Source organism: Pseudochaenichthys georgianus, chromosome 10 (assembly GCF_902827115.2).
Source record: "Pseudochaenichthys georgianus chromosome 10, fPseGeo1.2, whole genome shotgun sequence".
Taxonomy (NCBI): domain Eukaryota; kingdom Metazoa; phylum Chordata; class Actinopteri; order Perciformes; family Channichthyidae; genus Pseudochaenichthys; species Pseudochaenichthys georgianus.
In genome coordinates, this window is record NC_047512.1 from 25,368,197 (window position 1) to 25,383,905 (window position 15,709).

General features: G+C 41.7%; 1 protein-coding gene across 2 annotated transcripts in view; it reads right to left on the reverse strand.

Annotated features, from left to right (window-relative positions):
- The window catches only part of nlgn3a (neuroligin 3a), a 158,656-nt gene extending 143,476 nt beyond the window's left edge, over window positions 1–15,180 (reverse strand). For both annotated transcript variants that reach the window (XM_034093499.2, XM_034093498.2), the window contains exon 1: window positions 14,870–15,180. The gene's annotated coding sequence lies outside the window, so the exon portion shown is untranslated. The remainder of the gene's footprint in view (window positions 1–14,869) is intronic.
- Window positions 15,181–15,709: the final 529 nt, after the last annotated feature.

The following is a 15,709-nucleotide window of genomic DNA, read 5'->3' on the forward strand; positions in this document are numbered from 1 at the left end:
GAAAGCCTATCTTGAATGTCAAGCTTCTTCCTAAATTGGCTCGTGTTTTTAGTGATTGATTAAAGTACTGTAACCCAGCTTTATCAGACCGCCCTGAACTCTGTATTTCTGCCAAATCTATTAGGTAATGCATCTTTTGTTATTGCACCGGTTTCTCTTTTTTTCCCACCCGTCTTTAGGAAACGCACAGATCCATTTACTATGATTCAGAGTACAGCGTCGTACCTGGCTCTGTGATAGCACAGCCAGGCAGCCTACAGATCAAACAGGAGAGCAGCCTTAAGCTCACAACAGATTGTGGCAAATGTAGCATCGTAATTCAGTGCAGCATTATTCAGTGAAATTGGCTCAATTTATCAAGAAAGTCCAACACAGTGTGCACAGTGATGCCCTTAATACACATTTCATAATCCCTAATTCCTCCTTTTTTCGTGTTTGACGGATGCCATGGTGGTACCAGAAACACGACTATGTCCCGTGACATTGAGCTAACAATATGGCTATAATTCATGAGTTCTAATGCTTCACTATCCCCCATGCCATTGCACACAGAGGAGAGAGGAGAGGAGAGGTTGCCCTGATATTACTGCTGACGCCTGAGTCCTAGACGCTGCACTTAGAGTGTCTCCTGCAGGACATTATTCAAACACACACAGGCACTACAAAGTCCGTGAGACAAGAGTAGGCCACTACGGTATCGAACACACACACCCTATGAAGCTGAGGGTACTCAAGGTCATTTAGCAAGGCACCACGGACAGGATGTCAACACTTCTAAAAATCCATTACATTTTATCAACAGCATAATGTACATTGTGTTGAATTCCAGCACTGAATGTATTGGGATGAAAAGACCCTCTGAACACAGAACTCCGGGAATGAATTCAAATCCAATTTGTGTATTTTAAACAGAGAATACCACATTAATGACTGAATGCTTAGAAGGAGGCCATGTCCAAACGCTGCAGGCAAATCCGGCCTCGGGTTGTCTGTACTTCCTCAGAAACTGCACACAGCACGCACTGTGAGCTACTACTGTATCTCACTTCCTTTACTCTGCCTACTTTGAAGCAAATGCGCCTGGAGCAATCACAACACATACTGTATTTACTGTATATGTACTCAAACTCCTTGCAAGCAAGCAGACTTTCACATGAAGAACGATTTCTGAATCAATTTTGCTCTTGTGAAACAACTTCTCTCATCTACTTTTTGTCAACATTCCCCCTAATGTCTTTGTTGGTGGAGCAGCTATACACATCCTGCCTGTTCCATGTTTCATTAGCAACCTGAGGGGGAAAAAGGGTTTTCCTCTAACATCTGGATGTTAGCTACCTTGAGTGATAAGTCATATCAGATTGGATCCTGCTACATCAAATGCAACTTGAGGGCGCATTATTTATTCAGTTGGCTGCTGACATCCAAACCATGCCCTAAACGGTGACACTTTGAACAATTATTCCTCTGTGCCTGAACTGTGCAGATACAAGTGCTACTACCGGGCTTGCAGAGGGGAGAGAGTTTATGTTCCTTTTACCAGGCATGAACGCAGATGAGAAGAAACAACAAGGCCATTGTTGTTCGCGAGCTGAAGAGCCTTGGAGCTTCTGCGAGGAGCAAACACAACTGCTGTAACATTTCAAGTGACTACAGGCCTCCCTGCTATTTTCATAGCCACTAAAAGCAGAGCCCTCAGAGCCAGAGCAGCACATGAGCCCTTACCAATATTCATCTCTGTAGTGAACAGAAAGCCTGGCTAGCATAAATACTGGCCTGTGTAGGTGTGTCTCATTTTGAGTTTATGTGTGTGGGTGATTTGTATTGTACATTTTCATGTTTTATGAGTTGCCAGTGAAAAAATATAAATCAGGAACATTTGTTATGCAAAGCCGGCCGTATGACAGTGGAACATTGCAATGCTTTATGTTTTCAGGAGGAAAAGCATTTGTTAAGAAGACACATTCCTTTTTCTATCTCAGCGCTACACTTCTACTTTTGAATTATTTAAAAGGCATCTGTATACGCCTATACGGTTAACACACCTTTGGGTTGACCTTAAGAAAGTCATAATGGTGAAGATTGCACTCTGACTCCACAAGCTAGCATTAGCAACTTGGTATGCAGACTTACTCCAAGAAGGAAATCCATATGTGATAGAAACAAAGCAAATGTTTTTAGCGGAAGAGGAGTGCTGCCTTTGTGCAGGATTAAGTGCTTTAGATCTAATGATGAGAAAGGGTCTGTTTTTTATTTGTTTCCAAACAGGCATTTTGCTCTTGATAGAATAGCGGCTGTGTTCCGTCTCCGGGGGGTAGACATGCTCATCAAAGACCGGGCTTTGTCAAACAATCCATAAACTCTTAATGCCACATAGTACAAGATACTTGCTAGACAAGTTCAGAGAAGGAGCAAAAATCAATAGGACATTTTATCCCAATTTACAATGTGATTATAGTACATAACATTTAATATCATGTTATAGTTTGTTTCTGAACCATGAGCTCATGTTTTGGGAAGTTCACCCCTTCTGCTCAGAATTCCTTGGTGGGATTCCCGCTCTTCCTATCAATATCTGTGGCAGTGGCTGCCAGAAGATTTGGTGGCTCTGGATGCCTGGGGCTGTAAATCTGGGCCAGGGGTTGTGTGGGATGCTCAGATAAATGGGTTGGGCTTTGTTTTATTGCAGCACTGCGTGTCTTAACTTCCTGTGTCTACGAGGGATTTAGTATATTTGCTACTGTCCTTGGGCCTCTCTCTGCAACAGCGGCTCTGAGTCGGTTTTGACTCAGCCCTGGTGCTACAAGATTACATAAATATCCTCTATGAGCCATTCAACACTGTATACAGGCTCTACTGTTTTGGTCGCTTTTTATCTTTAGCAGCGTTGTGTTCTTGCATGGGTACAGGGTGCAACCCTCAGATTAAAAGGGGAACTGAGGATCTTCATACAACCCAATATGACAAGTCTTTTCTCACTGTGCTAAACATCTAAACGCAAAGAGAAAACATTTCCTCAATAGAGGACATTATGCCGTAACGTCGTGTGTTCTAATCCTTTGCTAATTGATAGACTAAAAAATTACTTTACATGTGATGCAGCTGAGGAGCAAAGCATCAATATGGAGTAAAGTGGGCCACCGAGACACAAAGCACAATTATCCCCGAGGAAATATGTCACATCTTCGACGTCTTTTGTGATAAGGTTCCCTGATTCCTCTTCTTTCAAAAAGCAGTGGGATACAAAGGCACAGATATGGCTTATTAGGTCAGTTCTGTATTTCTTTTCACACACTGATCATGGATCTGCTGGATAAATCACTTGGGTATCATTAGAATCAACCCCGAGGAGTCTTCGGGTGCAGCTTGCAAGTGTGTGTATGCTGGGTAATGACTTTCCTTTAGCTATTTCTTCAATAGCAAAATCAAGTAAAATAAAGTGCAGCAGTTTGGCAGTCTTGCTGAAATATGTTTTACAGTTCGGATGCCTTTTGCTCGGTGAAATACACAATACCTCTTCCTTTCAATAATTTATTACAGAAGTAGACTTGGGAGATACCTTGGTCATACAAATCAAGGAGAGTCGACAATAATGTGAATTCAATATTCTGTTTGGTGGATTGTTATTCTTCAGCAGAAATAGCAAATAACTTCATTCAACACCCCATTAGTTAACATATTACTGGGTGCCAGGCTACCAAATAGTTTGCTTTGGAGTTACAGAAGAGCTTTTGGAGAATTTTAAATGTGTGTGAAACAGGTTTGGATTCAAAGTGGATGTGATTAAAGAGAATACGAGATGAGAATGCCAGTCAATTCTGGGGAGTCGGTAAACCTTGAATCATTAAATAATTTTCAGCTTGGCAGGGGGATCTGCCACAATCAGAAATCTTCACATAAAAGAGGGAGCACAAAATACAATTTGGTAGAATTGGTATTCTGGTTGTTGTTTGAGCATCGCTGTAAAAAAAATGGATGGTAAAGCGGTAGTTCTCCACAGCATGAATAAAACAAACTTGACTGGCTTTCTCGAATCCAGAGCTCACTTGTCAAAGACTTATCCAGGCTTACCTTTGTCCAACCTCTTGTTTCCTTTCAATCTCAACTCTTCCTTCTGTCCTTGCTCTTATCCACTCTTATCCCTGCTCCATTCCTGCTGCTCTCAGAGAACCATTTCTATCCAACAGTATCATTTCACTCCTCAGCTTCAGGACTGAACTGCCCTCCACTATTATGTCATTCAACACCTGCTAAAGCCAGCTAAAATTCATATTGGTTGCAGGATGAAAAGGACGTATGAGAAGAACTACAACTCTAGGGTTTCTCATCGCAAATCTAGTGACTCGAGAGACAAAACAAGAGTCACTTCACAGGATACCAAAAGAAAATACTGCAAGCTGTATTTAATATGACACACAGTACCTGTAGTCCATGAAGAATATACAGTATATTAATAATCATTGTTCGGATTGCATCCCACATAGTTATGTGTTCTACAGATAATATGTGATTAAGGATTTTAAAGCGCAAAACAAATCTGTGCTTCTTAAAGGATCAGAAAGCGCCTGAAGGATCCCTTTAGTCTTCTGTGTTTGCCCGCATCAACAAACTCCCCCAAAAGAAAACTTTTTTTCTAGATTAAAGGCAGGAATGAAATAGCAAGCTCCTGCCCTTATCCTCACTTTTTCACTCAAACCATTGTCCTAGTGACCTACAGCCACAAATTCATCAGAGCTGCCATCTTGGGAGAGTGAGCCACAAAGCTATTTTTGTAGTGACCCAGATTTTCAGGTGAATCTGGATCGGTATGTAATGAGCTGCAGCAAGTCAAAGAGGACATATTAGGTCAAATAAACTCCATTCAGCATGGATTTTAGAGCTCGACGACATATAATATGAATTTTAAAATGATCAATAAACTAAAATATCTATTTAAGCTCCATGAGCCATGCAATGTGTGCATCTTTCCTTTAAAACCCAATCAGAGAAAACTCCCCCTTCTAATTTCCTTTCTTGGTCATTTTTTTCAGATTAATATCAAGTCAATTTCCTGGAGCCTGTTCTTACACAGAGTGATGGAAGAACGCTATAATTGTGGAGGATGGCTCCTTTTGGGAGGAATGTGGGCACAGATGGACCCTGAGTTTGATGGAGGAATTTCTCTGTCCTCAAAGGCTACCAGGAAGTATTGCCAAGCTGGCAAGAGATATAAATAGACCGCAGTCAGGTGCAGCTCTACATGTAAGCACCAAAATGAAGTGATCCCAAAGCAGGTACTATCCTATTTAGGAGGAAGGTTTACAATGTCATAAAGGAACAATAAAAAGCTCCCACACTGTAAAACATGACACTATTCTGGGACTCTGATTAGATGTGCTTGCTTACTATTTAAATACATTGTTACTCACATATCCCTATTGAGGTTACTGGAGACTTCGAGTACATCAGGACACAGTGGACATCCATCAAAGGGCTAACACACAAAGACATCCACTCACGCTCACATTCAAACCTGCAGGCCCTTCAGAGTCTCCAGTCAACCTGATTTGCATGTATGTGGAGTGTTTGAGTAAATGTGAGCAGCAGTAAAGATTGTGTACCACTGAAGACACAGAGGACATGTTTTCACTATTATTTTGGGGAAGTTGGGATTTTACTCCTCAGATCATAAAAAACAAGTTTACAATCTACTGCTTTTTATGTGTACTCTTGCATCAAGTTTATTCTAAAAATGGATTGAACTAAAAGCTCAAACCAAGGGATTTAGTCTTTTTCCGGCAGAGTTGTATCTCTGGCATTGGGGAGAAGGTGTTAAAGCTACAGTTTACACACAATCAAATGAAAGAAGAAAATGCAGGAGAAAATCGTTATTCATTTTTTGAGGGCGCCAGTCAATCGTTTCTAAGGAGGCAGGGGTTGCAGTGCGATCATTTGGACTCATTGCCTCAGTTTATCTAAAAGTCTGGCTGCAGCCCCGAGTACAAAAACAACATAGTCCAAAGAGAGGCTTTACATGCATTATACACAATACGTTTTCATTTTTTTTTTTTTTTAGTGATCTAAAAATATAAAAAGCTAAAACATCTCATCATCTCAGTCAGCCATATATTTGAACATCTGTGGCTGATGCCTTCTCCGTGCACTGTCCCAAATACAGGTGCAACGAGCAGCAGAGAGTCTGCCTTCAGACATATCTTTTTTAAAGGGATAACAATAAAAGGCTTTTACAATATTTACAACTTACCTTGAGAAAGCAAGAAAGAAAATTAGCATGACACAGACGTTGGAGTCAATGTCAGCACTGATTTGGCTACATTTAGTATCTAAATCACAAGTCTCCAATAATATGAGTGTGTAAGTGTGCGTGTGTTTGTGTGAAATATGAAGTCAATATACAAAAGAGTATAAAACAACTGTAGTTCAAGAGTCTCAAGAGTATAGGGTATACAATGGTTACCCAGTTTCAGTAAGAGTTTCTGCATGTGTGTGTGTGTGTGTGTGTGTGTGTGTGTGTGTGTGTGTGTGTGTGTGTGTGTGTGTGTGTGTGTGTGTGTGTGTGTGTGTGTGTGTGTGTGTGTGTGTGTGTGTGTGTGTGTGTGTGTGTGTGTGTGTGTGTGTGTGTTCTAGCATTACTATACTTGTGGGGACCTAAATCTGTTTACATAGTCACGTGTGGGGACTGGCTTCCCTTATGGGGACAATTTGGAGGTCCCCATGAGGGGAATCATTAATTTTAGGGTGAAGACTTGGTTAGGATTAGGGTAAGGGTTAGGGTTAGGCATGTGTTGGTTATGGTTAAGGTTAGGATAAGTCTCCAGGAAATGCATGTAAGTCAATGTAATGTCCCCTGAAGTGATGTATACATGGTGTGTGTGTGTGGTGTGTGTGTGTGTGTGTGTGTGTGTGTGTGTGTGTGTGTGTGTGGTGTGTGTGTGTGTGTGTGTGTGTGTGTGTGTGTGTGTGTGTGTGTGTGTGTGTGTGTGTGTGTGTGGGAGAGGGTGAGGAAAGATCTCTATTAATCTCTTGCATTACTGCAGTCATTTCCACTCTCTTCATCACCAGCAGCATGTGCTCTGTGAGATTTAAAATATTTAAATCTGTAATCTGTCAGCATTATGAGGTTAACACACACACACGCACACACCCGCAAGACTGGTGTCCTATCAGTCACCATGCTTTCCACTTCACGTGGCCCCACATACATCACAGGGACCTGACACTGCCTTTTTTTCTGTAGCTCAGGCTGGGAAAGACTCTCTGACAGACCAGTGTCTGTAATTCTTCAGCAGCCATACTGCCATGCTGCTGGACCCTAGAGAACATTTACGGGAAATGCACGCTGCTGAAAAAAGAAAGAAAAAACCAAGCTGCGGCAGTGCGATGCGCGAGGAAGCCTCTAATAGTTTCCCCAGTGTATGTGACCCAGTGACTCTGGAGGAGTTCTTACTTGTTCTTTTACTACGGTTAAACCAGCATTCATTATTGATTTGGTGGCACAGACTGTTACACAACACGGTCTTATGAGTGGGCCTAAGTGTTCTGTCAGTTTGGTGCGCATATGCATTTGAGCCTCACTAATACAGCCTATTTCACCTTTCTTATACATAGTGCCTTATTTTCCTAAACATCTGAATTAATAACCAAGAATGAATACATTGAATGGGATTAAAGCTTGAACGACAGTGACCCATATATGAATATTAGGTTGATGGAAGACACTCCAACGTAGCCCATTTAGCCAGCTCCATGTCATGTCTTCATACGACAGGCTTTTACTAAGCTCCTTAAGAGCCGGCCCCAGGGGGATCTATGGGAAGCTGGAGGTACTGACTCAGGCCTTATCTTCACTAATTTACCCCATGAATTAGACGGGCCCTTGCTTCTGTGTCCTGCCAGACCCACACTGTAATCACTTATGTTAAGAAAAATGAGGAGAGAACGGGGCTTAGCGATTACTTCATTGGATAAGAAACCAGGGAATTGACAGGGGGGGGCACACTCTGCCACATCAACTTTACCTGGACAGTAACATTCATCGCAGGGATTTAAAAATGTTGATTCCCTGTCACTTGTCTGTCTAATCTCAGGGTGGATTAAGAGGAATAAAATGCAATTTGATTCATATGGATTAAGGTAGACTTTTTAAAAACAAACAGGCAGGGTTTCACCCTGTCAACCACAAAGTACAGTAAGGACAGAGTGACTGCTTCTTTGTTCCTCTCAGACTTTCCTTAAAGAGCCTGTGACACCATCCCAACAACTGTTGTGCAATGAAATATTGGGCTACTAGTAATCTCGAACCGTCAGTTTAAAAAAGAAAAAGCGATACCGTTTCGTTAAATATCAATAATTTCGAACATCGCGGGGAAATTCCTTCGACTCATTTTGAGGTTTTGGGGGAAGCCGGAAGTGACGTCAATGCGGGAACGCTTCGAGAGCCAAACACGGACAAAGTGTGTTGTGTCATGCGTAGAAATGGTGAATTACTGAGATTAGGCACGTTAATAACGTTTTAATGAAGTTGACTACAGTATATTCATATTCGTCAGTGCTTTCATGTCAATTCGGCGACATAAACATAAATGATCGTGGTGAAGATGATGATTACATTAGGATTAAAAATCGGGAGTGAGAGCTGCTGAATTTCCTCCCGTCGGATGTGATATAAAAACAAATCGATTATTTTTGTGGTTGTAAACTCAAGTGGATGAAACTACATTTATTAGTGCTTTCATGTCAATTCGGCGAACATAAAATGATGAGTGAGGATGATGATTAAAAATCGTTTGTTTGAGCCGGTCTGCATTTCCTGATGAGAAAACAAACCGATGCTTTTTGTAGTTGTAGTACACCAGCATGGATTAAACGTGTGTTTTTTTTACCACAATGTTGGGGAAATTAATGGATAAAATGCACGGATTATTATTATTATTCCCACTCCGATCGGGACACTAGGTCCACCGTTTCCCCGCAGCGAGGCTCCCCCCGTTGACAATTTACGTGGGCTGGGTGCAGTGGCGGACTGGCCACGGGACGAATCCCGATGGGCCGGTACCGAAGTGGGCCGGTCGGATAAGTAACTAGCACATCCCCCATAGGCGGCGCGTGAGGCTTCAGGTTTGAGAAGGCTAAATAACTTCTTTTACCTGACGCTTCCCGCCTCCGGCGTCTATAGAAAAGAGATCAACTCAGTGTGCGGAGTTTAAATCTCTCAAGTCATATTACAGGATAAAGGAAATACAGTTTAAACTGCCATGCAGAGAAGACGCCGACGTGTCGCACTTATCATTCATATTACATCATCAATCAGATCATCGATCATATAATATCATAATATATCATATATTTCCTTATCTGAGTCAGCTTCTCCAGCCTCATCTGGCCGTGCAACACTCACAGTGTCACAGACTGTATGCAGAAGTATTATTTAACACATTATGTTGACGAAACACTCGAGACAAATGTAATTAAAGGCAGATCCACTCGTGTCTTAGACGTGAACGCGCTCTCAGCAGGAGAGAGAAACCCTGGCTTGATTTACCGAGTTGATAACCAGCGTCGTAGGACCGCTTAGCGAGATCTCGTTTGTTAGTTTGTTGTTGTTAGTTTGTTTGTTACTCTAACATATCCAGGGTCTGTTGAACTGGCTTCGTAGTACAGGGCACAGGTGGTGAGCAGCGCTAATGTCAAAGACACAGACATTATACATTATATTTGTATTTTACCAGGATGCAGTGACACAAATATTTACATATTTACATTTACTATCTACAGCACCCTGACATCCCCCACTCCCCCCGTTGACAATTTACTAGCGGTACCGAAGTGGGCCGGTCGAGAGTCCCGGGATGATTTTTAGTCCCAGTCCCACTGGCTACATGACCATATGATCGCCCATATTGACGCACCTCATTCCTAAACTTCTAACAGATACAACATAAACCGATCCTTCAGCCTCATATGAGCTCTCAGACACGTTCAACATTAACCTGTCATCGCTGTCTGAGCTTGCTGCTGTGTGCGCCGTCGTGCGTTTACATCTGACTGTATATATATAAAGGTTTACATGCAGATGCTGGGATCCTGGACGGTGCAGCTGGAGCGCTGTGCCCGCAATGACGTCACCCATCATTTGGCGGGACTAGAAGAATCCGCGAGAAGATCCAGAAAATTGTCAACATTGAAGGCAGATTAATGGTTATCAAAGTACAAATATCCAAAATCAGTTCAGTAACGGTTTTCAAGGGGACAATATGTACTCAAATTGATGGGTTTGGATGATGGGGGAAAACCGTGTCACAGGCTCTTTAAATTCTCTTTGACAGATCATTTAAAATTCAAATGAGCTGGCAAGCTGCAGATGGGGACTTTTAGAACAGTGGTTCCCAACCTGGTGGGCGCGCCCCCCTTGGGGGGGCGCCAAAGATCGCAGGGGGGGCCAGACCTCAGATGATTTGAGGCCAAATATCATATTTAGACTTTTTTTTTTTTTACATATAGTTGTAAGGCAATACATGATTGTCACTAAAAGCCTTGTCTCTACATTACAATAAAATATAAAAAATATTTGACTAATTAATTTTAATAAAAATTCAAGTTAGTATTAAAGGCATAAAAAGACAGAAATGTATAATTAATTCTTTAATATAAATGTTTCTTCTGCCCGTAAAGTGTCCAAACCAGGCTTGTCTGGATAAGCGCATTTTAAAAACATTGTCCATGCCGGTTTCAGTTGGATTATTTGTCACAGTTGCTCCGATCAGATCGGTCTCCTCCATTTTGTAGATTATTTACGACTTTTGAATCCACATAAACACATCGGAAAAATCCGGCTTACTTTGAGCATGTGTTTTAAACAGTTTAATCCCTTTGTAAATTGTTTCCACTTGCGCCGTCCTTTAATTTCTTCATACAGCGGGAATCCAAATGAATTAATCCTGAGTCCAATAACCATCAAAGTCGCTCCAATAGTGCTCCTTAATTACGCTTTCATCCTCCTTTAACAAAATACTTCACATTCATCCAGTTTGTGACAGTAGTTGTAGCATTTTTTAGACTTTTAAACTTAAATTACCGCTGTTGCGCGCGCCCCCCCCCTTGTGTGTGTGGGGGGGGGGGGGGGCAACTTCCAACAGGAGTCATTTGGGGGGGCTCTTGGGAAAAAAGGTTGGGAACCACTGTTTTAGAGGACAACAAGTGTGGGGCTTCAGAAATCTATACACACATTTGAGAGTTATTTGTTGTGTCATCATGTCATATCACATGTGCAAGTAGACTGCAAATCATAGTCCTAGTCTGGAAGAAAATGTGACACTTTGACAAAGTAAAATCAATGGGATGCAAACAAACTTGCATGCACTGCTTCACAGGATTGAATCCTGTACACCAGAGTTAAGAAAGGTCATTCATGTTGTTCGCATGTTCCACATGAATGAAATTAACTGAGCTTCATCCCAAGCTAAACTGTAAGTTTAAAGTACAGATTTGCAGCCAAGAGTCGCTCTCCCTATCATCGCAGCCTCCCGCCCCTCCTCTCCCTGCCTCTCTCCATGTGATGCATTTTTTAAAAGTCTCCTTTTCAAAAGGAAAACAATCAAAAATAGCTCCTCACTTCTGCCGCTTATTCGATTAGGTCCATGATTTTTACTCAGCAGGCTCTGTCCGCTGTCTGTGATTATTGAGTGTGAATTTTATGATTAATAAATAAATAATGAATATATAACTTCTGGCAGACAGTGAGTGGAGACATACTGTGTGACATCTGCTTTGTAGTTAGAATGGTGAAGAGAATCCTGTTCACTAAGCAGACATTGGTCTTTGGCAGGGAATCCTGTTAGTCAGGGGAGACGTTGTTGGGCCATGAACAATGTAAAATCTCTGTTAAATATGTTATGTGCAGTAGACTTGAGGCGTATCTTTGTGCCTCAGGCCAAAACCATTTTGTTAGTCAAACAAAGACTCCTTCATCTTTTCACAGATTTAACAAATTCGTCTTATTCATTATTAAAACTAATATGACACAAGTGTATCGAGTGTATGTCGCTGGTTTCAAGTAATACTTTAAGAAAACAATCAGGTTGTTTTTCGGTAATTTCGTGACAAAACGAGTGATTTAATGACGATGAAAGCTCATCCTCCTGAGCAAATATGAAGAGACAAGTTTATCCTCCTTCATTAGTCACCGCATATCTGTGGATAGAGCTTAGCTGCCATGCCATGATACAATTTGACTTTGGTATAAATTACTTTGTTGCTTTAACCTGACAGAAGTACTTAAAAAAACACAAGTACTTTAAATCATGTATGATTTAAGTGCTTATCCCTACTCTTGCAAAAAGAGAAAAAAAGATAGATGAAAGGCTCTGTATATGTTTGTTTTATATGAAATTTTTATAGTGTGTCTTAAGACCATCCGCCATCAAGGCCATGCAATTCTGAATCTCGTTTGCTTGGTAATGTAGACTAAACCTATATGCATTAAATCCAAATATTCCACAACTGTCTTTTTTGTGTGTGTATGACATTGCCAAGAAAACAGTGCTAGAGTAATGACAGGCTTTTCTTGCGGCGTGGGATAGGCAGCGATAGGACATATTTTCAGAAGGTCAGAAGGTATCCATTTGGGAAATTATTCAACTCCTGCTCCTGCTGCTCCAAGACAACACGTCAAACACAATGAAGAATATTAGAAAACACAAATAACCTTCCTCAGTCTCTCATATGTGCAACAACACACCTCTGCATATACACACAGGAGCACACACGCTCGCACACACGCGCTTGCACACACACACGCTTGCACACACACACGCTTGCACACACGCTCCAACACGCACAAGCGCTAGCACACCTTCCATCCAAGCATCTGGGTGTGAGAGCAATAACGAGAAAATGCGGGGAAAGAAACTCAAGGCTAAGAACAAGAGGCCTCTTGGGCCAATGAGCGGCTCGTCCATGTTAAGTCAGGCCAAGGTGTACTCAGGTGTATTCACTTTAGGTCAGAACGAAGCCTCGCTGACCTTTGCAGCAGACAGGGAGTCTCATGGAGCTTTTCTTGAGCAGTTCTGAGACTCACAGGATAAACAATAGACTTGTGCTGCACTTTGAAATGTTGTGTGTTCGAGTGTTTGGGCTTGTCAGTGATCACGTGTTGACCACCTCTCTGTGGACCTAGGTCCAAAATGTCCAGCTAATGAACACATTCAGCAAGCAGCTCGGTAATTATACTCCAACAGCTGAAACACAAAGCTGCCGTGATTGTCACAAGCACAAACCCAGATTTTGTTTAAGCAAAGAATATAAGGAATGGATAATAAAACAGCAGGGCACTTGAAGAATAGCACTTTGCTGGACTGGAATACAAACTCTGAAAGGCCAGAGAGAGAATTCACAAGCAGCAGCAACAGCAGCAGCAGCATGCATAATCCTGCACATGATACTGAAGGCACACATACAATATAAATGAACGCAATTTGCTTGCAAATCAAATTCCAAAGGGTGCTAATCAAATTTCATAGGGTGGTTCTTAAATGCGTGCCACAACAAAATGTGAATTCAATGAGTTTGAGTTATTATCGCCCATTAAGAGCTTCTTTCATCAATAGTGTGGTGTGCATGCCAAATAAAAAAAACTGGATCATTTCCCAAACGCAGGGACACATAGCGTACTTAATCAATCACCATGACAACTCTTGCTTGACATTTTCGCTCCCTCTTACCATTTTTTGGGATTCAACTCTCAGTTAATTATTCTCTCTTCTATTGACTATAACAACACTTATTTCCCCATGTGTCAGGAATTCTAAGATTTGAAGAAGGCACATGGGGGCCTGCATGATCAATGTATACTCCGTTTTTACACAAGCAGTGTGTGCATGTGTTTTTTTACAGTTATAAAGATGGCAAAGTAAGGCTACTCACTAGAATGTAGCAGACATAACACAACTCAAGATCAATGATGAAGAGGGCCTACATTTATGCTGCAGCCTCAGAAATAATTACAGTGATCAGTAGGCATGGAAATATGCACATAATTAATAAAAGATATGTACACTCTTTGTCACTCTAAATTAGAAAGAAGTGTGCACTATCATTATAGCTGCTAGACAAATAATAAATATACAACTTATTAGCAAAACTTAAAAAATAATAATAGGAAAATCGGGATCCCGAGGTACGCTTGTGGCGGACCATCCTGCTCCATCACCACAACAGATGGAGGTAGCCTGCTGCAAATTAGTGCCAGATCGCACTCGCGTTATAAAAACAAACATCTTTAGATCTGATGTCATCCTGGGCGATTTAATTCCGTACTTCTTCGTTTGATTCCCCTTAAACTTTAGAGCTTACATTTTAATTTGCCTAAAGCAAGCCACCGGGCTATTTCATTTGTGTTAAAAGGGATAGGGAATGAGAGAGAGCCTGGCTGCGCGTCACTGCCCCATCACGCACACAAGATATCTTCATGCCCAAGTAACAAGTGCTCTGATCAATTATCGCATGTGTTTTACTCCCTGCATTAACGTGTGCAGCGCGGTGTTTGCACATCTCACGTATAGCAGAGTGGGTAAAAGACACAGTTACCCTGCACCCACATTTCTGCCTCTAATGAGCCTCGGTTTAGTCCGTTCAAGTCACAAAAATCTAAATGCGTTTTGGAAGTGTACGTGCCTTGTGCCGGTGTACTGCGCTTCGTCGATGTAGCTTAAAACAAAAATACCTGTTATCATATTTAAGTAATAATTAAAAACAAAACTGGTATAATTGTAATCCAAGTATCCCGGTGCCCCTGCATCTAACTCTCTCACTACGCACGCAGCCTTCAGGTTTTTACCCCCAAATGCTCATCAAGTAGTATCATAAAATGACTCACCTGCCTTGTCGAGATGTGTATCCCCCCATGCCTTGCTTTTCAGAAAATAAAAAGCCGGGACAATGTTCCACAGCTTTGGGGTCTTCTTCACTTGCAGTCGGGTATACTCCAAATATCCGTACAGTCTGCGCACTGCTTAGCTTTTTCAGGGAATGACCTTCCTGTGAAGCGGTACCGTCTTTCAATATCCTCACGCAGTCTTATTTCACTGCATTTGTTCCGTGTTGTTGTTGTTTTTTCAGCGGAAAGCTCTCCTTCTAGTCCTGGTGCGTTTTGATGCTTTTGCCAAGACACTCCGGCTCAACACGAGCTTCGCGGGAGCGCGCGGCGCGTTCTCGGCTGAACATTCGGGAGCGCCGATTTGAGATGGAGAGGAGAGTTACTAAGGTAACCAAGGGCACACGCATGATACATGAAAAGGAGCAGAGGATTTATGCCTCCAAACTATGAGCTGCAGTCTTTGACAGGTCATCAAAAAAGGCTTTTTCATGTGAGGGCCCTTCTTCACTGTGTCTCACACACTATTAAAAGGCATGCTTCCTTCTAGTGCAGCTGCGTCCATTTTTACATTTGCGTTTTAGAAAATGTACCTCTAAATCAACCTTCAATTCTACTTAAGATATGCTACAAGAACATAATCTTAAGAGCACACAATTGGTCTTTTATGAGGTTGGAGAAAATTTATGAATGAAGAGGTGATGCAAAAGTTCCTTCAACGCTGAATAGGTTAGAATCTAAACTAAATAGGTTTTATTTGCAGGGATGCGCTTGATCCTGCAATTCTCACTCAATAAATTACCTCAAGGCTATTAAAGCTATACTTCCAAACCTTTATTTGAT